At 25.6% G+C, this 25006-nt stretch overlaps 1 protein-coding gene across 1 annotated transcript in view; it reads right to left on the bottom strand.

Moving 5' to 3' along the window:
* cdi (serine/threonine kinase) overlaps positions 1–24797 on the bottom strand; it is a 542544-nt gene extending 517747 nt beyond the window's left edge. The window contains exon 1 of the mRNA XM_075292185.1: positions 24136–24797. The gene's annotated coding sequence lies outside the window, so the exon portion shown is untranslated. The remainder of the gene's footprint in view (positions 1–24135) is intronic.
* Positions 24798–25006: the final 209 nt, after the last annotated feature.

Genomic DNA, 25006 nt, shown 5'->3' with positions numbered 1-25006 from the left:
TAGCAACCGTGCTACTAGTCCAAACACAAAAAATCCCATTATATTTTCAAACTGTCTAGTTTTTATTGTTTGCATGACTTTGGCTCTTGGCATTATCGCGCCAGTAGTCATGGCGTTTTCTTTTTAGGTAATTTTGAATTTATTTTTATACTTCTATTACGGTTTTGGGAAAATATTTAAAATTCTTTTATCGAATACAAAGGCATAGACACCGATTTTCTTTTATATTTGCTTTGCAAAAACAAGAAAAACTATTGCCATTTAAAGACTCGGTAAATGCGGTGTTTGCTGCTATGCCTGCTTCCACTAATTAAACTCTGTATAGGCTACATTACTATCTCTAGGCCCATTATTTTAGTTTGCCATTGTCATATGAAGACAGACATTAAACGAAATGTGTATTTTTGGCAAATTACAATCAATAGAAACTAGGGGCCTGTCTGCATAGACCTAAGGTGATATTAACAAAACGAAAATTAGCGTTTCATTTTAGTGATCTCAATATAAAAATGCTATTGAAATAGAAGGAACAACTTTACCAATGTAGGAATGGCGACTATCAAAGTCGCATATTTTCTTTTTTATTTAAATCTTGCATATATTGCATAGCAAGTAAAAACTTTAGCCTACGAAAATTGAGCCAAATTCGACAACGGTAGGTTAGCAAAAAGCGCAATCTGACCCCATTTATGGAAATCGGACGATATATATACCATATATGGGAGCTATATCTAAATTTGATCCGATTTGTTCCAAATTCAATAGCGTTCGTTCTTGTGCAAAAAAGAACAATGTACCAAATTTCATCAACATCGGTTAATAATTGCGACCGGAATCCTGCGAACAACAAATACATGGACAGACGGATACCAAGGAGGTAGCTCGACATGGGAGGTGATTCTGAGTTGATCGATATATATTTTATGGGGTCAAAAATAAATCTTTTTGAAATGACAATTTTTTGACAGATCAAAGTTATTATACGCTGACCACTTTGTGGTTTCTGGTATAAAAACATGACAATGATTTTCGAAATCCATTCATCAACACTGGAGTTAGCTTTCTTTAATTTTGTAAATTCTTTTATAGTTGTGTAAAATCTTTTTATACCCTCCACAATAGGATGGGGGAATATTAACTTTGCCATTCCGTTTGTAACACATCGATATATTACTCTAAGATCCCATAAAGCATATATATCCTGGGTCGTGGTGAAATTCTGAGTTGATCTAAGCATGTCCGTCCGTCCGTCTGTTGAAATCACCCTAACTTCCGAAGGAAAAAAGCTATCGACTTGAAACTTGGCAAAAGTAGTTGTTATTGATGTAGGTCGGATGGTATTGCAAATGGGCCATATCGGTCCACTTTTGCGTATAGCCCCCATATAAACGGACCCCAAAATTTGGCTTGCGGAGCCTCTGAGAGAAGCATACTTTATCCGATCTGGCCGAAATTTGGTACATGATGTTGTTATATGGTCTCTAACAACCATGCAAAAATTGGTCCACATCGGTCTATAATTATTTATAGCCCCCATGATGTTGGTATGTAGTCTCTAACAACCATAAACCGATCATCCCAGATTTAACTTGCGGAGCCTCTAAGAGAAGCTAATTTCATCCGATCCGGTTGAAATTTGTTACGTGGTGTTAGTATATGTTCTCTAACAACCATGCCAGAATTGGTCCATATCGGTCCATAATTATATATAGCCCTTATATAAACCGATCCCCATATTTGACCTCTGGAGCATCTAAGAGAAGCAAATTTCATCCGATCCGGTTGAAATTTGGTACGTGGTGTTAGTATATGGTCTCTAACAACCGTGCCAGAATTGGCCCATATCGGTCAATAATTATATATAGCCCTTATATAAACCTATTCCCATATTTGACTCCGGAACCTCTTAAAGGAGCAAAATTCATACGATCCGGTTGAAATTTGGTACATTTGCTGGTGTATGGCCGATAACAAAACCATGCCAAAATTGGTCATTATCGATCTATATTATATATAGCCTCCAAAATAAACCGATCCCCAATCACAGAAAAATCACGATTGCCACTCGAGCCAAAAATAATCTACCAAAATGTTATTGCCATAGAAAATGTTGTCAAAATATAATATATCTATAGAAAATCTTATCAAAATTTTATTTCTATAGAACATTTTGTCAGAAGTTTATTTCTATAGAAAATTTTGTAAAATTTTATTTCTATAGAAAATTTTGTTAAAATTTTATTTCTACAGAAAATTTTGTCAAAATTTTATTTCTATAAAAAATTTTGTCAAAATTTTATTTCTATAGAAAGCTTTGTCAAAATTTTGTTTGTATATAAAATTTGGCAAAATTTTATTTCTATAGAAAATTTTGTAAAAATTTTATTTCTATAGAAAATTTTGTCAAAATTTTATTTCTATAGAAAATTTTGTCAAAATTTTATATTTCTATAGAAAATTTTGTCAAATTTTATTTCTATAGAAAATTTTGTCAAAATTTTAGTTCTATAGAAAATTTTGTCAAAATTTTACTTCTAAAGAAAATTTTGTCAAAATTTTATTTATATATAAAATTTTGTCAAAATTTTACTGCTATACAAAATTTTGTCAAAATTTTATTTCTATAGAAAATTTTGTCAAAATTTTATTTCTATAGAAAATTTTGTAAAAATTTTATTTCTATAAAAAATTTTGTCAAAATTTTATTTCTATAGAAAATTTTGTCAAAATTTTATTTCTATAGAAAATTTTGTCAAAATTTTATTTCTATGGGAAATTTTGTCAAAATTTTATTTCTATAGAAAATTTTGTCAAAATTTTATATTTCTATAGGATTTTTTTTGTCAAAATTTTATATATCTATAGAAAATTTTGTCAATTTTTTTTTCTATAGAAAATTTTCTCAAATTTTATTTCTATAGAAAATTTTGTCAAAATTTTATTTCTATAGAAAATTTTGTCAAAATTTTATTTCAATAGAAAATTTTGTGAAAATTTTATTGCCATAGAAAATGTTGCCAAAATTTTATTGCCATAGAAAATGTTGCCAACATTTTATATTTCTATAGAAAATTTTGTCAAAATTGTATTTCTATAGAACATTTTGTCAAAATTTTTTTTCTATATAAAATTTTGTCAAAATTTTATTTCTATAGAAAATTTTGTCAAAATTTTATTTCTATAGAAAATTTTGTCACAATTTTATTTTTATAGAAAATTTTGTCAAAATTTTATTTCTATAGAAAATTTTGTCAAAATTTTATTTCTATAGAAAATTTTGTCAAAATTTTATTTCTATAGAAAATTTTGTCAAAATTTTATTTCTATAGAAAATTTTGTCAAAATTTTATTTTTATAGAAAATTTTGTCAAAAAATTTTATTTCTATAGAAAATTTTGTCAAAATTTTATTTCTATAGAAAATTTTGTCAAAATTTTATATTTCTATAGAAAATGTTGCCAAAATTTTATTTCTAAAAAAATTTTGTTAAAATTTTATTTCTATAGAAAATTTTGTCAAAATTTTATTTCAATAGAAAATTTTGTCAAAATTTTATTTCTACAGAAAATTTTGTCAAAATTTTATTTCTATAGAAAATGTTGTCAAAATTTTATTTCTATAGAAAATTTTGTCAAAATTTTATTTCTATAGAAAATTTTGTCAAAATTGTATATTTCTATAGAAAATTTTGTCAAAATTTTATTTCTATAGAAACTTTTGCCCAAAATGTAATATTTATATTGAAAATGTTGCCAAAATTTTATATTTCTATAGAAAATTTTGTCAAAATTTTATATTTGTATAGAAAATTTTGTCAAAATTTTATATTTCTATAGAAAATTTTGTCAAAATTTTATTTCTATAGAAAATTTTGTCAAAATTTTATATTTCTATAGAAAATTTTGTCAAAATTTTATTTCTATAGAAAATTTTGTCAAAATATTATTTCTATAGAAAATTTTGTCAAAATGTTATTTCTATAGAAAATTTTGTCAAAATTTTATATTTAAAGAAAATTTTGTCAAAATTTTATTTCTATAGAAAATTTTGTCAAAACGTTTATTTCTATAGAAAATTTTGTCAACATTTTATTTCTATAGAAAATTTTGTCAAAATTTTATTTCTATAGAAAATTTTGTCAAAATTTTATTTCTATAGAAAATTTTGTCAAAATTTTATTTCTATAGAAAATTTTGTCAAAATTTTATTTCTATAGAAAATTTTGTACACATTTTATTTCTATAGAAAATTTTGTCAAAATTTTATTTCTATAGAAAATTTTGTCAAAATTTTATTTCTATAGAAAATTTTTTCAAAATTTTATTTCTATAGAAAATTTTATCAAAATTTTATTTTTATAGAAAATTTTGTCAAAATTTTATTTCTATAGAAAATTTTGTCAAAATTTTATTTCTATAGAAAATTTTGTCAAAATTTTATTTCTATAGAAAATTTTGTCAACATTTTATTTCTATAGAAAATTTTGTCAAGATTTTATTTCTATAGAAAATTTTGTCAAGATTTTATTTCTATAGAAAATTTTGTCAAAATATTATTTCTATAGAAAATTTTGTCAAAATGTTATTTCTATAGAAAATTTTATCAAAATTTTATTTTTATAGAAAATTTTGTCAAAATTTTATTTCTATAGAAAATTTTGTCAAAATTTTATTTCTATAGAAAATTTTGTCAAAATTTTATTTCTATAGAAAATTTTGTCAACATTTTATTTCTATAGAAAATTTTGTCAAGATTTTATTTCTATAGAAAATTTTGTCAAGATTTTATTTCTATAGAAAATTTTGTCAAGATTTTATTTCTATAGAAAATTGTGTCAAAATTTTATTTCTATCGAAAATTTTGTCAAAATTTTATTTCTATAGAAAATTTTGCCAAAATTTTATTTCTATAGAAAATTTTGTCAAAATTTTATTTCTATAGAAAACTTTGTCAAAATGTTATATTTCTATAGAAAATTTTGTCAAAATTTTGTCAAATTTTATTTCTATAGAAAATTTTGTCAAAAACATCCTTAAACACTGGCCTTTGACGGAGCTTTACGATACGCCAAACCCGCAAAACCCATTCGATAAGCTCTCTTTAGCCCTTTGGTATTCGATGGGTTTTGGTTATAAATTGAACATCCAAAAATAACGATTATCACACTTTCTTTGTCAAATGAAATGGAATTCACTGATATCAATGATCAAGAACCATGAGCAACCTCATTTTATTTGGGTTACCATTAAAAAAAAAAACAAATATTTGGTGATATGGGCAAAAGGTGAAATACCTCAATAACTAAGCCCAATGACCTACGCAAATTAAAAAGAAATTAATAAGAATAGAACACACGCAAAGGAATAAAGACCGCCAATAACATTTTCTGAATTTTTAAAATATTTTTAAAGACTTTCAACGAAACGTGTAAATAAATTAAAGTGTTAGATTTTGTCTGCACAAAAAAAGGCCTACATATTTTGTTGGTCGATTGTGGCAAACTTCTCTCACATCAATGCAAATGATTGTATTTCGGCAACAATTCAAAAATCAAGATATATATATTTTTTTTTGCGAAAATTGAATTAAATTGTTCTCCACTTTTTGAGAAATAAGGCAAATGCACACTCAATGAACAAATACCTTCCTCAGGAACGATATTACAGACAAACGAAATTTCACTTTCTTAGTATTTTCTTTAAGAGCAATTAAAAAAAAATCGAATTTATAAAAACATTTTTAGCGTCAAAAGAAAACATTGCTTGTCGAAAATTTTGTTCCTCAGAAAAGAAAATTCTTCTCTCTAGGAAACAAATTATAATTTTTTTTTTCTTTCTTTTAACGAAAACTTAAATTTTCAAATTAAGACTCGACTTCAAGTCGATTTTTTGCTAAGTAAAACACGTCTTTAAAATATTTGAAGAAAAAGAAATTAATGAATTTTTAAAGCCAAATTAATATTAGTCAAAAAAAAAAAAACAAAGATATCAGAGTATGTGTCTATATCAGAGAAATGCGTCTTCTATGTTAAGCAAAATTCGTATTTGTATTTTATCGACAAGAAATCTTGGGCCTCACGACATCATCTTTGTCCGATATATCGGATATATCTGTGAGTCACTGAGTACAATTTCGACATCGCATGTTATCCTGGAAGTATCGTACGATTTTTGAAAAAAAATATTTTCGCAATAATTTTTTCCCGCTAATAATATTCATTACTACTTCCTGTGTATCTTTGCATTTTATTGATTGCTCTCAAGTTTTCACATTTCCATAAACCCAACAGTTATACTTCTTTCATTTATTTCCGTGCTATATTTTTTCACATTTCTCTATGCAAAATTCAAATTTTACATACATGCAAATTTTTTTGTACGTAATTTAAGATATGGAAAAATTGCTGGTCATTATAACGTTGATATTTAATGTTCGAAAACTTTTACTTTTCAATATGTTGAATGAATCTGTAAATTTTAAAGTGTGTTTTTTTTTTAATTGTTGTATAACAACCATTACACTAATTTATCATGATTAAATATAACCCTCCATCATACTATGAATATATATGTTCAAATACTCTAATGTCTTTTGGTTAAAAGTAGTTTTCTTTACGATTAACTAAATTGCAAATATTTCATAATCTTCGATTATTTAACTGTTAAAACTGATGAAGCAAAATCTCCCATCGTAACACATTCCACATTTCGAACATCAATTAGTAATGAAATTAAAAAAAACCGTACTTTCTTTAAAAGGCCATTAATGAGTTTTTGACCAGAAGCAAATTTATTTTCCGGGACTTTAATTGGATTTTGCCGGCATTTACATGAAGATGGGATATGTCTTTACAATAGGCAGACAAAATTTTCAAGATAATGTCAGGCGAGCAAGGTTGCCACAGTTGTTGAATTCTACCAAAACTTTTCAATAGAAATTAAATTTTGGAGAAAATTTTCTATAGAAATAAAATTATTACAAAATTTTCTAAGAAAATTACACTTTGAAGAAAATTTTCTATAGAAATAAAATTTTGAAGAAAGGTTTCTTTAGAAATAAAAAAAATAAAAATAAAATCTATAGAAATATAATTTTGACAATATATTCTATAGAAAGAATTTTTGACAAAAAATGTTGACAAAATTTTCTAGAAATAAAATTCCGTCAAAATTTTCTATAGAAATAAAATTTTGACAACATTTTCTATAGGAATAAAATTTTGACAAAATTTTCTATTGAAATAAAATTTTGTGAACATTTTCTATAAAAATAATATTTGTGAAAATTTCTACAAAATAAAATTTTATGAAAATCTTCTATAGATATCAAATTTTGAAAAAAATTTCTTTAGAAATCAAATTTTGACAAAATTTTTTATAAAAATACTTTTCTAGAAGTAAAATTCTCTCAAAATTTTCTATAGAAATAACATTTTGTCAAAAATTTATATAGAAATAAAATTTTGACAACATTTTCTATAGAAATAAAATTTTGACAACATTTTCTATAGGAATAACATTTTGACAAAATTTTCTATAGAAATAAAAATTTTTGAAAATTTCTATCCAAATAAAATTTTAAGAAAATTTTCTATAAAAAAAAAATTTTGTGAAAATTTTCTATAGAATTAAAATTTTAAGAACATTTTCTATAAAAAAAGTTTTTGTGAAAATTTTCTATAGAAATAAAATTTTGACAAAATTTTCTATAGAAATAAAATTTTGTGAAATTTTTCTATAGAAATAAAATTTTGTGAAATTTTTCTATAGAAATAAAATTTTGTGAAAATTTTCTATAGAAATAAAATTTTATGGAAATTTTCTATAACAATAAAATTTTGTGAAAATTTCTATAAAATAAAATTTTATGAAAATTTTCTATAGAAATCAAATTTTAAAAAAAATTTCTATAAAAATAAAATTTTGTGAAAATTTTCTATAGAAATAAAATTTTATGAACATTTTCTATTGAAATCAAATTTTGAAAAAAATTTCTATAAAAATAAAATTTTGTGAAAATTTTCTTGGAAATAAAATTTTATGAACATTTTCTATTGAAATCAAATGTTGACAAAATTTTCTAGAAATAAAATTCTTTCAAAATTTTTTATAGAAATAAAATTTTGTGAAAAATTTCTGTAGAAATAAAATTTTGTCAAAAATTTCTATAGAAATAAAATTTTGTCAAAAATTTCTATAGAAATAAAATTTTGGCAAAATTTTCTATAGAAATAAAATTTTGGCAAAATTTTCTATAGAAATAAAATTTTGTCAAAAATGTCTATAGAATTAAAATTTTGTGAAATTTGTCTATAGAAATAAAATTTTGTGAAAATTTTCTATAGAAATAAAATTTTGACAAAATTTTTCATAAAAATAAAATTTTGACAAAATTTTCTATAGAAAAAAAATTTTGGCAAAATTTTCTACAGAAATAAAATTTTTACATAATTTTCTATAGAAATAAAATTTTGACAAAATTTTCTATAGAAATAAAATTTTTACATAATTTTCTATAGAAATAAAATGTTGACAACATTTTCTAGAAATAAAATTCTGTCAAAATTTTCTATAGAAATAACATTTTGTCAAAAATGTCTATAGAAATAAAATTTTGTGAAAATTTTCTATTGAAATGAAATTTTTTGAAAATTTTCTATATACAGAATACAAAAATCACCAATATATTTCCAATTAAAAAGTTAATAGAAGTTGAAATTTTTTCATTTAATAAATTAATTGATACAATTAACTTTTTAATCAAGATAGAAAGATTAAGTTAATTAAGTCAATGATTGAAAATTTTTTATTAAAAACTTAATTGATACAGTTAACTTTTTAATCGAACAAAAGTGATGAACATTTTTTTTTAATTTTTAATTACAAATTTATTTCAAACAATCAATTGCAAATCAAACTAAAACCACTAAGCCAATTCAGAAAGCAATTGAATATATTAAAAAAATTTTAATCAAGTATTTTTTTAAGCCAAATTAAAACTGTGATTGATATTATCATTTTCGTGATTGAAGACATTTCAATTAAAAAAATTAATTGGATCAATTAATTTCGTGATCGAAATTAATTGAAAATTTTTGTAAAATTTTTTCCAAATTTTGATAGATTTTTGTTGGCTCGAGTTTTGTTGGCTCAAATATTGACAAATTTTCTAGAAATAAAATTCTTTCAAAATTTTCTATAGAAATAAAATTTTGACAAAATTTTTTATAAAAATAAAATTTTGACAAAATTTTCTACAGAAATAAAATTCTGTGAAAATTTTCTATAGAAATAAAATTTTGTGAAAATTTTCTATAGAAATAAAAGTTTGTGAAAATTTTCTATAGAAATAAAATTTTGTGAAAATTTTCTATAGAAATAAAATTTTATGAAAATTTTCGATAAAAATAAAATTTTGTGAAAATTTCTATAAAATAAAATTTTATGAAAATTTTCTATAGAAATAAAATTTTATGAAAATTTTCTATACAAATAAAATTTTGTAAAAATTTCTATAAAATACAATTTTATGAAAATTTTCTATAGAAATCAAATTTTGAAAAAATTTTCTATAGAAATAAAATTTTGACATAATTTTCTATAGAAATAAAATTTTTTGAAAATTTTCTATAGAAATAAAATTTTGACAAATCTTTCTATAGAAATAACATTTTGACAAAATTTTCTATAGATATAACATTTTGACAGAATTTTCTATAGAAATAAAATTTTGACAAAATTTTCTATAGAAATAAAATTTTGACAAAATTTTCTATAGAAATAAAAGTTTGTGAACATTTTCTATAGAAATAAAATTTTATGAAAATTTTCTATAAAAATAAAATTTTGTGAAAATTTATATAAAATAAAATTTTATGAAAATTTTCTATAGAAATAAAATTTTGTGAAAATTTTCTATTGAAATAAAATTTTGTGAAAATTTTCTATTGAAATGAAATTTTTTGAAAATTTTCTATACACAGAAAAAAATCACCAATATATTTCCAATTAAAAAGTTAATAGAAGTTGAAATTTTTTCAATTAATAAATTAATTGATACAATTAACTTTTTTATCAAGGTAGAAAGATTAAGTTAATTAAGTCAATGATTGAAAATTTTAAAATTTTTAATTAAAAACTTAATTGATACAGTTAACTTTTTAATCGAACAAAAGTGATGAACATTTTTTTTTAACTTTTGATTAAAAATTTATTTCAAACAATCAATTCAGAAAGCAATTGAATATATTAAAAAATCAATTGAGGTTTGAAATCAACATCAATTACATTTTTAATTGAATCATTAAAAAATCTATTGAAATTTGCTAATGAAATCAATTAATAAAATTTTGTGAAAATTTTCTATAGAAATAAAATTAAAAAAAAATCTATAGAAATAAAATTAAAAAAACTATAGAAATAAATTTTATATTGAAATAATTGTTTCGATTTTTTTTTTAGATTTTGATAATTAAGATGTTTTTTGTTTGTTAGTTTTTGTTTTGTAAAATTTTTTCCAAATTTTGATGGATTTTTGTTGGTAATCTTGACTAGTAGCCAGAAAAGGGGTCGTAGTATCAAGTCCATTTGGACACAAAAAAAGTTGGGTTCAATTTGGGTTTCAAAGAAAACAATAAAATACTTTTTTCAGTGTAATATATGCCAAAGGATATATTAGAATGCCAACAAAAATCAGACTCTGAATTATCATGTTAATGAATCAAGTGAATGCCAAGGCCTCAATAATCATAACCTAGAATGATATTCCTCTGTGAATAAATCATTACTATAATACACTACACAGATTTTTCTTTTATTTATTTACGTTTCTTTCAAAAAGCATCTGGAATTATCATTTACTGGCAAGTGCTGCTTCTTCTTCTTGATGAAAATCCAACAAAACAATGTGCGTATATGTGTGAACGTTTGAGTAAAGCATGCGACAAAGTCGCACCTACTTGTAAGATCACCTAAAATGAGACACAGATTCAAAGGCATCACCAACAAAATCAACAAAAGTCATGAATAGTAAAATTTTTTTTTCTGTAGTTTTGTGGATGATAGACGAATAGCCGTTTGAATTTACATATCCATGGAATATTCACATATGGATGGATGCACACTTTGCTATAACCATACAGGCCGTCTAGACCGGTGATGAGTGTGCGTGAAGGGGGGATACTTATCGGGGAATGATACGAAAAACATTTCACAAAACTCATTTGCATTTTCAAGTTAAGAATCGAATCGAAGATTTTTGAATCTTCTATATCTGTTAAAGAAAGGTTTTTGTATTGAAGATGACTTTTTATTTTCGTAAACGAAACAATTCAAACCTTTGCCTGATACAAAAAATTTGGTCATAATTTCTATTGAAATTTTACTTGCAGGTTCACCTTTTCTAGATATTAATAAAAATCTCATAATGTGATTACTTACAATAAGTAAACATTTTTACTTCAATCAGTTTATGGTCTTCAAACTTGTTCTCTTAATAGTTCAACTCTTAGGATTTTACAGTTCAGTATGAAGCTCGTTGTAAAATCTAAAATTAACTTACATCCAAAGGCGACATTTATAAAATCGCAAGAGACCAGTGATTAAAAACGATTTGTTCAAATTTTATTCAAAATTTTAAAAGGTAAAAAAAAATTAGAAAAAAATCTTTCTTAAATTGAAGTTACCAGAGATTTGTGATATTTTTGATGTGCAATGGATGAATTTTGCGTAACCAAATATTTACCATAATCTGAAAAAGATATAAAAATAAATCGGTTAGTTTTATGAAATTAGAATATTGACAGATAATTGATGATTAACTACGAGGGCGGTTCGGAAACTTCTTAGCCTATCAATGAAAGAGAATAGTTAGTTTTTCAAAAATATTTTTATTTTTCAATATAATCTCCTGAAACTTCAATATACTTAGTCCAACGCTTTTCTAGCAATTCTATCCCTTTGATTAAAATAGTTTTCCTCAAGGTGGTTTACAACTGTAATTGCATCGGCCGAAATGTCCCTTATTTGGAATGCCAAAAGGGTCAATTTCTCAAGATTTTGTATACACAGAAGGCGTCCAAATATAGATAGGTCTACTTATATCGATTTAGAATAAAATCAAATGGCATAGTATGGAATAGCGACTATTTCAATAGGGTCACACTTCTTGAAATATGAAAGTTGGGAATGTAAATTAATGAATGACGATTGGTGAATTTTAAAAACCAATTTTTGATGACAAAAGCTCGAACCATTTACGTTCAGATGTAGGATGTGCTAACTGTTGGCTTATGTCGGCTTAATTTTATGAACTTCATTTCATTTGATATGGGGATTAATCTAAATTTCTTTCTTTTCTACAATTTCGAAAAATACACCTCCCATCCGTTGACGAAATGTCGGTCAAAGAGATTAGTTTTTTTTTTTACTTTCGTATGACATTTCTAAATGAATGCAGCTTCAAAACAATATGAAGATGAATTCATATCAATACGAATTCATTCGTCCTCACGTGTTTCTTTATTCTGGAATAAAAGAATGGAACCAAGGTTGAAGACAGTAACTTTAACATCACTTTCAAAACTAGACAATACAACAATTGTCGTCTTGTAAAGATACAATAGAGATGGAAATGCCCATCGTTTTCATGTTGTAATTTTGTAAATAAATACAAAAATTTCTTGCTTTCGCGTTAGGCGCAAATGTCTGCTTGTTTTTTTTTTCGTTTTATTGAACTTGAAGTAGATCGAACGGCCAGTGTAAAAGTAAAAGTATTCATTGTGATAGAGAAGGAAATAGAAAAAAAAAACAAACAACGAGACAGAAACCTTTAATGAGTCCAAGTGTTGTTTTTTGTTCTGTTTAGTGATCGTTATAAAAATAAATGAATGAAAAAAGAAACATGTGCGCCTCAATTTGAAGATTATAGGAGAACAGCAATAAGGTGTGCAAACCTCGTCAAAAAAACAATTGTATTGAAATAAAAAAAATCGAAAAAATAGAACCCAAACACAAGTCAAAAAACACATTTAAGGAGAAACTGACAAAAAATTTGCCCATTAAATTTAAATGGTAAACATTTTATATAGCTCAATACTTCAAATGAGTTGTAGGAAATTGGGAGTATTTTTACATCGTTACGCCACATCCTAATTGTGTATTCGCCATTACCATTGTTCAACGGGCAGGGCTCAGTTCCATCTTTCAGGCCATAGTACGGTATTGAAAACAGAGGTTCAAAAATTTTGTAAAAATGTTATTTCTATAGAAAACTTTGTCAATATTTTATTGCTATAGAAAATTTTGTCAACATATTATTTCTACAGAAAATTTTGTCAAAATTTTATTTCTATAAAATATTTTCTTAAAATTTCATATTTTTAGATAATTTTTTCTCAAATTTTATTTCTATAGAAAATTTTATTTCTATACAAAATGTTGTCAAAATTTTGTTTCTATAAAAATTTTGTCAACATTTTATTTCTATAGGAAATTTTTCCAAAATTTTATTTCTATAGAAGATTTTGTCAAAAAGTTTTTTTGTCTTTAGAAATGTTCTATAATTTCTATAGAAAATTTTGACAAAATTTTATTTCTATAGAAACTTTTGCCAAAATTTTATTTCTATAGAAAATTTTATCAACATTTTATTTCTATCAAAAATGTTAGGGCTGTTTTCTTTTAGCACTGGATGCAACATTTGTATGGGCTATCCAGAACATCGTTGCACTGGTGTTCTATCCAGAACATCTCATCAGTGCAAGTCGCGCCGATCTTGCCAGATTGTGTTTTGATAAAGTGACGCTTCATCGATTCACAGTAGCACTTTATTGTGACTAATTTATCGAAAAACATGAAATTCAAAGTGGTATAGTGTCATAAATAATCGCAGCAGTAAATATTTATTACTAATTGGAGCATTTCATACATTAAAAATGCAAGATTTCACTTCTTTTCTGTGATTGTTTTTGAACAGCTGATGACAGTGTTGCATATTTTTGGAGATGTCCTGGATAAACGAGTACTCTGTTTTCTTTTAGTCCTTCACTGCTTAGGGTATCGAGTGCTAAAAGAAAACAGCCCTGTTGTCAAAATTTTATTTCTATAGAAAATTTTGTCAAAATTTTATTTCTATAGAAAAATTTGTCAAAGATTTATTTCTAAAGAAAATTTTGTCAAAATTTCATTTCTATAGAAAACGTTGTCAAAATTTTATTTCTATAGCAAATGTTGTCAAAATTTTATTTCTATAGAAGATTTTGTCAAAAAGTTTTTTTGTCTTTAGAACTGTTTGTCAAAATGTTATTCCTTTAGAAAATTTTGTCAAATTTCATTTCTATAGAAAAATATGCCAAATTTCATTTCTATAGAAAATTTTGTGAAAATTTTATTTCTACAGAAAATTTTGTGAAAATTTCATATCTATAGAAAATTTTGTCAAAATTTTATTTCTATAGGAAATTTTGTCAAAATTTTATATCTATAGAAACATTTGTCAAAGATTTATTTTTATAGAAAATTTTGTCAAAATTTTATTTCTATAGAAAATGTTGTCAAAATGTTATTTATATAGAAAATGTTGTCAACATTTTATTTCTATAGAAGATTTTGTCAAAGAGTTTTTTTGTCTTTAGAAATGTTTGTCAAAATGTTACTCATTTAGAAAATTTTGTCAAATTTAATTTCTATAGAAAATGTTGACAAAATTTTATTTCTATAGAAAATTTTGCCAAAATTGTATTTCTATAGAAAAATTTGTCAAAGATTTATTTCTATAGAAAATTTTGTCAAAATTTTATTTCTATAGAAGATTTTGTCAAAATTTTATTTCTATAGAAAATGTTGTCAAAATTTTATTTCTATAGAAGATTTTGTCAAAAAGTTTTTTTGTCTTTAGAAATGTTCGTCAAAATGTTATTCCTTTAGAAAATTTTGTCAAAATTTAATTTCTATAGAAATTTTTGTCAAAATTTAAATCTTGTCAAAATTTTAATTATATAGAAAATTTTGTCTAAAATTTTTTTTCTATAGAAATATTTGTCAAATATTTATTCCTATAGAAAATTTGGTCAAAATTTTATTTCTATAGAAAATTTTGCCAAATTTTTATTCCTATAGAAAATTTTGTCAAAATTTTATTTCTTAGAAGATTTTGTCAAAAAGTTTTTTTGTCTTTAGAAATGTTTGTCAAAATGTTATTCCTTTAGAAAATTTTGTCAAAATTTAATTTCTATAGAAATTTTTGTCAAAATTTAATTTCTATAGAACATTTTGTCAAAATTTAATTCCGAAACAGCTGTACATCCAACCATCTTGCAGTCTATAGGGCTTTGCCCAAATAAATTTGACAAGCATACTTTTCCTCTGTTGGTTAAGCTACACTTGTAGTTTAGTCAATGCATGGCTTTAAGCTGAGATCAAAAAAAAAAAAAATTTTTCATTTCTATAGAAAAATTTGCCAAATTTCATTTCTATAGAAAATTTTGTCAAAATTTTATTTCTATAGAAAATTTTGTCTACATTTTATTTCTATAGAAAATGTTGTCAAAATTTTATTTCTATAGAAAATTTTGTCCAAATTTTATTTCTATAGAAAATTTTATTTCTATAGAAAATGTTGTCAAAATTTTATTTCTATAGACGACTTTGTCAAAAACTTTTTTTGTCTTTAGAAATGTTTGTCAAAATGTTATTCCTTTAGAAAATTTTGTAAAAATTTTATTTCTATAGAAAATTTTGTCACAATTTTATTTCTATAGAAAAAATTGTCAAAGATTTATTTCTATAGAAAATTTTGTCAAAATTTTATTTCTATAGAAAATTTTGTCACAATTTTATTTCTATAGAAAAATTTGTCAAAGATTTATTTCTATACAAAATTTTGTCAAAATTTTATTTCTATAGAAAATGTTGTCAAAATTTTATTTCTATAGAAAATTTTTGTCAAAATTTTATTTCTATAGAATATTTTGTCAAAATTTTATTTCTATAGAAAAATTTGTCAAAGATTTATTTCTATAGAAAATTTTGTCAAAATTTTATTTCTATAGAAAATTTTGTCTAAAAGTTTTTTTCTATAGAAATATTTGTCAAATAGTTATTCCTATAGAAAATTTGGTCAAAATTTTATTTCTATAGAAAATTTTGCCAAATTTTTATTCCTATAGAAAATTTTGTCAAAATTTTATTTCTTAGAAGATTTTGTCAAAAAGTTTTTTTGTCTTTAGAAATGTTTGTCAAAATGTTATTCATTTAGGAAATTTTGTCAAAATTTATTTTCTATAGAAAATTTTGACAAAATCTAATTTCTATAGATAATTTTGCCAAAATTGTATTTCTATAGAAAATTTTGTCAACATTTTATTTCTATAGAAAATGTTGTCAAAATTTTATTTCTATAGAAAATTGTGTCAAAAGTTTATTTCTATAGAAAATTTTATCAAAATTTTATTTCTATAAAATTTTTGTCAAAATTTTATTTCTATAGAACATTTTGTCAAAATTTAGAAAATATTCGCAAAATTTCATTTCTATAGAAAATTTTGTCAAAATTTCATTTCTATAGAAAATTTTGTCAAAATTTCATTTCTATAGAAAATTGTGTGAAAATGTTAGTTCTATAGAAAATTTTGTTAAAATTTCATTTCTATAGAGAATTTTGTCAAAATTTCATTTCTATAGAAAATTTAGTCAAAATTTCATTTCTATAGAAAATTTTGTCAAAATTTTATTTCTAAAGAAAATTTTTTATAATTTCATTACTATAGAAATTAGAATTAAAGATACAAATACTCAACAATTAAAACAGTTTTTTTTATTTCCACTACAGGTAGATATTAAATAAAATATTGAAGGTAATTGTCGGATATTTTGTAAGAAAGGTTTAGGTATATGCCGTAATAACCAGAGATGACAATCGTAACAAAATCAGTGCAAACATCAAGTTCCAAAATCGTTTTACACTGTACATTGGAGCGAGGGCGACGTACGCTTCATTTCGTTATTGATGCGTATTTACGTAGGCGACCCTTTTCTTCTGTCGATACAAAAAAAAAAGAAACGCATAATTTTCTGTTGTTTTTTCTTTCGATTTCTCTTATTATTTCAATTCATTGCACCACAAGCTATGAACTTTTTGTGCTTGATTTTTCATCTGCAACATAACTTTAACTACGGATTTGCTTTACACATTGCGCCAGTGGAATTCTCTTGGGAAGATAGTCATGGCAATGGAAATGATGATGATGATGGTAAGTTTGGGACTATGTATTATTGGTTTTCTTTGTTATTACATGCAACGTCAACACTTATATTTTCATAAGTGTTGACGTTGCATGTAATACCAGCAACCACCACCAAACAGGGAGCACTACCAGTGCTGCTGCTGCTTTCGTTACCATCTCTTTCCAAGCAAAAAGAGGAGACGAGAATTAAACAATGAATATTTGGACTAACTATATCATGATGGATCCATAAAATGTATGGTTTGTTTGGCTGGACCGATTGTCTGTCGGTCTGCGAGTGTGTGTTTGTCTGACCAACTGCATTTCTGCCTTTGTTGGTGTTTGGTTTGGTTTGCTTCCGTGTTGGCAGATTTCTTGTTTCTTTATTTCTGTTATTTTTATTTTTCTCTTTACAGATGAATTCTTATGAGAAATTTTTCTTTTTTTTCACATGCACTCCATTAAATCATTGAGTATCCCCTTTGATTTGTTTTCATATGCAATGGGGAAAGGGCCTGTAGGCTTTCGCGCCCAAGTTTTTGTTTGTGAGTTTTCAGACGAAAATATTTCCCCACTCTGTCGCAATAATTTTAATGTGTTTTTTCTTGTGAACTTTTGTTTGGTTATTAAAATCAAAGTTTATAGGATTATTTAATGTGATCAGATTGAGTGTTAATTATGATGGGCGGTTGCCATTTGTTGTGTGATTTTTTTACTTAAAGATCTTTTGTTTTGATTGGTGGTTGCATACTTCCTGCAAATCCGATATTAAGAATACAACATTTTAAGGTTTTTATATTTTACACTATAATGGGGTCAGATTGTAATAGTATGTCATCAAAATTTGTCTAACTGAAATACTGGTCTGAAACCCCGCAACCGACTCAGAATTACACCTGGAATTGGTCTAGCACTGGCTGTCCATTCGTCTGTTCACCTATACATCTATTTGTTGTTTTGCTAAATTTTGCGCGATTTTCGTGAAAAATGCTATAGCGAAGCATTCGCCTTTTTTACAATTTTAAAAGTCGAACGCTGTTGTTGTTGGAAAGAATCGTAACACATTAAAACATACATAGCAGTTCAACTTTGCTATATAGTATAACCGACTCTATTCTTTCGCAAATCATATAGTCCTGATTAATTCGAAATTTATTATTAAAAAATTATTCATGTAAAAAGTTTATAAAATCGAAATGTTATTTTTTCTAATTTTAAAAAAGTTGCAAACCCAAAAAGTCAACACTTCTAAAATTTAAAAATGTCGATTGGCCGGCAATTCGATTTATTTAATTTTCAATTTTTCAAAAATCGAATTTTGAAAAAGTCAACCTTATGAATTTTGAAAAAGTCGACCCTATGGTTGTTAAATATCACACGTACCAAATTTAAACCAGATCGGATGAATTTTGCTTCTCCAAAAGGCACCAGAGGTCAAATCTGGGGATCGGTTTATATGGGGGCTATATATAATTATGGACTGATATGAATCAATTCCTGCATGATTTTTGGATACCATATACTAACATCACGTACCAAATTTCAAGTGAAACAGATGAATTTTGGTCTTCCAAGAGGCTCCGGAGGTCAAATCTGGTGATCGGTTTATATGGGGCTATATATAATTATGGACCGATGTGGACCAATTTTAGCATGGTCATTAGAGACCATATACTTACACCATGTACCAAATTCTAGCCGCATCGGATGAAATTTGCTTCTCTTAGAGTCTCCGCAAGCTAAATCGGGGGATCGGTTTATATGGGGGCTATATATAATTATGGACCGATGTGTTGCATGGTCATTAGAGACCACTAACAACATGTACCAAATTTCAACCGGATCGGATGAAAAGAGATGACCACCCGCACCTGTAATATGACCATGGACTTGTTAGTCTACTGTGTCTCCATATTGTAGTCAGGTGACTGTCATTGCTCCCAATTGTTAGTTTAAGTTAAATTTAATTAAATTATTTTTAAATATTAGCCGGACACCATTTATAGGTCTCATGGCGTTTTCTAATTATTTAGAATACTTGTATACCCTCTACTTTGGTCGTGGGCATAAGAATTTAAAAACATTCAAAGTAACAAATTTACATTAAAGGTAACAAATTTACACCAAAATTTGTAGAACATTTTATCAAAAATCTACCAAATTACAAAATATCTTGAAGTTGTTGATCAAATTTTTGTGGTTAGAATATATACAAAAATTGTTTTATTCGAAAGAAACGTTTTATATGGAATTTATAGAAAATTTTGTTAAAATTTTATTTCTACAGAAAAAGTTGTCAACATTTTATTTCTATAGAAAATTTCGGCAAAATTTTATTTCTATAGAAAATTTTTTCAACATTTTATTTCTATAGAAAATTTCGGCAAAATTTTATTTCGATAGAAAAATTTTATTTCTATAGAAGATTTTCTCAATTCTATAGAATTCTAAAGAATTTTTTTTTCAAAATTTTATTTCTATAGAAAATTTTGTCAAAATTTTCTATAAAAAGAAATTTTTGAAAAATTTTATTTCTATAGAAAATTTTGTCAAAATTTTATTTCTATAAAAAATATTGTCAACATTTTATTTCTATAGAAAACTTTCTCAAGCCCTTTATATCTGTAGAAAATTTTGTCAAAATTTTATTCTTATAGAAAATTTTGTCAATTTTTTTTTTATAGAAAATTTTGTTAAAATTTTATTTCTACAGAAAAAGTTGTCAAAATTTCATGTCTATAGAAAATTTCGGCAAAATTTTATTTCGATAGAAATATTTTTCAAAATTTTATTTCTATAGAAGATTTTGTCAAAATTGTATTTCTATAGAAATTTTTTTCAAAATTTTATTTCTATAGAAAATTTTGTCAAAATTTGGCCAAAATTTTATTTCTATAAAAAAAATTGTCAACATTTTATTTCTATAGAAAACTTTCTCAAGCCCTTTATATCTGTAGAAAATTTTGTCAAAATTTTATTTTTATAGAAAATTTTGTCAATTTTTTTTATAGAAAATTTTGTTAAAATTTTATTTCTACAGAAAAAGTTGTCAAAATTTCATGTCTATAGAAAATTTCGGCAAAATTTTATTTCTATAGAAATTTTTTTGAAAATTTTATTTCTATAGAAAATTTTGTCAAAATCGTATTTCTATAGAAAATTTTTTCAAAGTTTTATTTCTATAGAAAATTTTGTCAAAATTGTATTTCTATAGAAAATTTTGTCAAAATTGTATTTCTATAAAAAATTTTGTCAACATTTGATTTCTATAGAGAATTTTGTCAAAATTTTATTTCTATAGAAAACTTTTTCAAGCCTTTTGATCTGTAGAAAATTTTTGCACATTTTTATTTCTATATAATATTCTTGTATTTCTATAGAACATTTTGGGCAATTTTGTCTATAGTAAATTCTTGCAAAAATGTATTTCTAAGAAAATTTTGCTAAATTTTATTTTTAATAAAATTTTTGCAAATTGTCAAATTTTGGAAAATCGGGCAAGACATTTATTCTCTATTTTTATTTTTAAAGAAAAAACTTACTGAAGTAAAACTATATATTAAAAAAATATTTTTTATATTATTTTTTGAGTTTCATAGTTTTTTTTAATTTTATTTTTAAACAAGACTGAATTCAATATGATTTTTTCATTGAAATGCATAGTTGTGTTAATTTTCTATTCTTTATATGAAATAAATTTTTTTGTTTTTAACCAAAAAATTAGTTTGGTTTTAATATTATTAACATTGCAGATTTTTGAAGATTTTTAAAATGGAAGTGACGATTATGACGATTTTTTCAGAAAAAAGTGACGATTATTCTTGAAATTTTATTGGCAGCCCTGTGTACAACAAACAACAAAAAGAAGTAATCATTTCATTCTTCTTCATTTTTTGTTTTTCATTTATTATATCAATTTGTTTTTGTTGTTGTTGTTGTTTTCTATACTGCTTCTTCTTTCAAAGTTATTTTTAAATATCCGGAACACGGAGAACAGAGATGTAAATTTATAGAAAGAAGAAGGGAGAGAGAGAGAACACAAAAACAAACACCCATCACAAACTAGACCCACTAACAAATGGGAAAACAAGTTGTAGCGGTAGTATATGATTGTGGCATCAACGAGAGAGTGAGAAAAACAAGAACAATAACAATAACAACAACATAAAATATGGTCGTCGACAGAAGCAGCAGCATAGCAGAATAGACAAGTCAAATGCGAATGCAAGAGATAAAGAATCAATGAAAATATCTTGTATGGGGGAATAACAATAACAACAACAACAAAAACAAAAACAACACTACCACCAACAAGGGGATGCCACTAACATAGTGGGCGATTAATGTTTCTACGATCTGCAAAAGATATGCATTTACACACAATATATGGTGATGAGCATTAAGGGGGTAGTAGGCGGTGGTGGTAGTTTTCTATCGACTACGAATCGAATTGTGATTGAAAATCGATATATTTTTTGAAGAGTCCGAAAAATGGCCGACTACAATATTTGCAACACCTTTCAGTTTATAACGAAGAGTACCATCATAAATTATTCTTTCACCGATGCACACATCGACATAATGATGCGCAGTCTGTTGTTACTATTCTTGTTGTGGGATAGTGTTGCAATAGTGATGGTTGAGAATTGTGTACCGTGTTATATATAGGCGGCAGAGGCATTACTTCTATCAGCAACGAAAATATGAGCTGGTCTACGTGGAATTTTCGTCAAAAATCACTCATTGATATTTCGTCAAGAATTTGCACTATTCACCACAAATCGACGAATGATAAAATTTCGGATATGTTCGGATATCCACTACAATTACTTTTCCACTATTCACAACAAATCCATTAGGGTGAAAAAAGGAACTTATGAATCTCACAGTTTTTACAATCAGCTTGGTAGCACAAATCAGAAAAAATTGCTAGGATGAAAATCGAAACGGGTACATCCATGTTCAGATATTCACTTTAATTCCATTTTCTACTACTCACAATAAATCCTAAATTCCACGATTTTTTTTTCAACTTTCTCTAATCAGCTGGTATGCACAAATCACTAAAAACTTCACTATTATACAAATTGTTTAATTCATTATTGTTTATTTATATATAATATTATTTTTAATAAAAACTCGTTTATTAAAAAGAAACCATTTCAAATTTTTATGTGATAACTTTTTGAAATGGCTGGGATGCACAAATCACTATAAGTGGTATGAGGAAATTTTTTAATTCATTATTTTTTTATTTAAATATAATATTTTTAAAGTAAAACTCGTTTATTATTAAGAAAACATTGCAAATTTTTATGTGATAACTTTTTGAAACCGGACATAATTCAACTCTCTGTTCATATTCGCTTATCCACTACCAAGTGAATGAAACCTTTTTGAAACCGGACATAATTCAACTCTCTGTTCATATTCGCTTATCCACTACCAAGTGAATGTGAATCAATTCCACTATCCTGGTGTTCTACTTTCCATATTCACAGGAATTTTCGTGAATTTAATTCACAAGCCCAAGTCTCTTTCTCCTAAAATGATATTAATATTGTAGCTTCTCCCCGCTTCAGCTACAATATCCTTATGAATCCTGTTCAGACCTGCCTGGTATGCTGTCTGAGTAATTTTATAGCAATAGATTTCGTGATCAAGATAATATATATCAACCCTTACATTCCTGAGTGGTGATTATCTATCCAACCTGGAGGTACTGCCTTGATAACTTTTAATTGTTGAGAAATCAATTAAAGTTAAAAATTTTGCGTTTTTCGAATTCGTAAACTAGTTTCATGGGGGATAATTGTGTCTACGAGCTGGGAGGAACTTGCTCTCCATCTAAAGGTGATCCATAGGTTTGCTGCGGAGACATCCTGTCACAGTTCTAAGGGCAGCGTTCTTGGAGGTCTGTATGTTATTTCACTGTATATCACTTGTCTGAGGTGACCACACGTTCTATACTCAGATTTCATTCATTCATTTAGCTCGAAATACATGCCTTATAATAATCGTAATAGAATGTTTCATTTGGGTCCATCATCCTCCATCATCATCGAACTTCAGATTTAATTCTTTTAATTAATTTTCTGGGAAATCAAGTTGTAAATATTCCCAAAGAGACCTAAGAAACTTTGATAGTATACTACTCCAATTCTAAATATTACCTGGGGAATGCGTCGTCCCCTGCGAATTCATTGTACCCACAGAAGAGTTTCCCATTTTCCAATGGTTTAGAACAAGGGAAAAGAAAAATTCCTCAGGGATACTTTATTTAGATTAGGGGAACAGGAAAGAGGGAAAAATTCCCAGGCAGTTGTTATTCAGCATTGGACTATACATCAAAAACCGATTTCCAGATATCGATATCTCAAAATCTTATTATTATTAGTATTTAAGAAATATTTGAAGTTTAACCAATAATATATTTTGTAACGAATAGGGCCTCTATGAGGCTATGTTACTAATAAAGTTGAAATAAAAAAATAAAATCTAGTCTTTTCCGAAAATTTTGTTACTCTACATTTTCTCCTAAAAATCTCTTCTCCTACTCTGTATATTTTTACCAACTTTTGCTAAAGTAGATTTGTTCCCCATAGAAAATTAAATCTGCTTTTTTATACAATAAAATAATAAAATTGTATATTAAAATGTGTTATTTTTTACATTGATCAATGAAAATTCGAATGGAATTTTCACATAGAACAGTCTTAACAAAATGTACGTGTTGCTGTAAAAGTTCCATCACTGCTTTGTGAAGACGAATTGCCGCATAAAAATAAGAAGAGAAGAAGAAGAAGCAGCAGACTCAAGCACAAGAGAGAGAGGAACATTAAAAGAGAACAACAAAAAACAATACATTGCATTTTAAAAGCTATAGATTTTTCCCAGATTTATTTGTTATTTACTTTTTATTCTCTGGAATCGGACGATGCTGCTGCAAAATAATCCATATAATCCACTTGGAAGTTATTGAGAGAATTGCTATAGAAATTATATCCGTGCGTAACAAGTTTTTTTTTTCTTGGAGTTTTCTTGATGTATTTGTAGCAAGTTGAAGTTATTTTCACAGGTTTTTCGTATATTATGGTATTTCCTTTTCACTTGGGGCAGAGACACATTTTTAATGTATTCCAACAGAGACGACGTCTGCTCTATTTATCGATACTTTTTTAATTTTTTAGTAAACATTTCTTATTCGTCTGCACTAAAACTTGTTAACATGATAAACATCAATTTATGGGTACTCTTTGCTTCTCGGCACAAAATAAAATTCACTAGATTTCACTGTATTCCATTTTAGGCGACTGCCAGCAATTGGTTAATTCTCCAATTGTTTTCACATTATTTCTTTGCTGCTCTAATTTTTCGATACTTTACACTTTTGCAAGACCTTTTAGTAAATTATTGCATTATTCTTCGGTATTTTCCAAGCTTGCCGGGCTTCCGAATTTTGTTTTTTAATAGGGGTTTTCGCATAAAAATTTTCGGGATTAAGCGTTAATTGACGCGTATAGCACTTTTTTTATCCGAGCTTCCGACTCTTTTGACACAACAACAAATCAGAGACTGAAACAAACATCAAATAAATGAATTAAATGAAAGAGCCGGTGAAAAAATAATTGACGGCTTCAATCCATATCTAGTTATAACATCCCTGTATTAAGTCTACAGCTGGCAACGCTGTAGCTTTCTAAATAGATTCTATTGTGAATGAAAATTGTTATTCACGATATGAATTGTTTAGATTTGAAAACGTAATTTATTTTTCTTTAGAAA

This window comes from Haematobia irritans, chromosome 1, assembly GCF_050003625.1.
Source record: "Haematobia irritans isolate KBUSLIRL chromosome 1, ASM5000362v1, whole genome shotgun sequence".
NCBI classification, from domain to species: domain Eukaryota; kingdom Metazoa; phylum Arthropoda; class Insecta; order Diptera; family Muscidae; genus Haematobia; species Haematobia irritans.
This window is presented reverse-complemented; position numbering and strand designations above follow the sequence as displayed.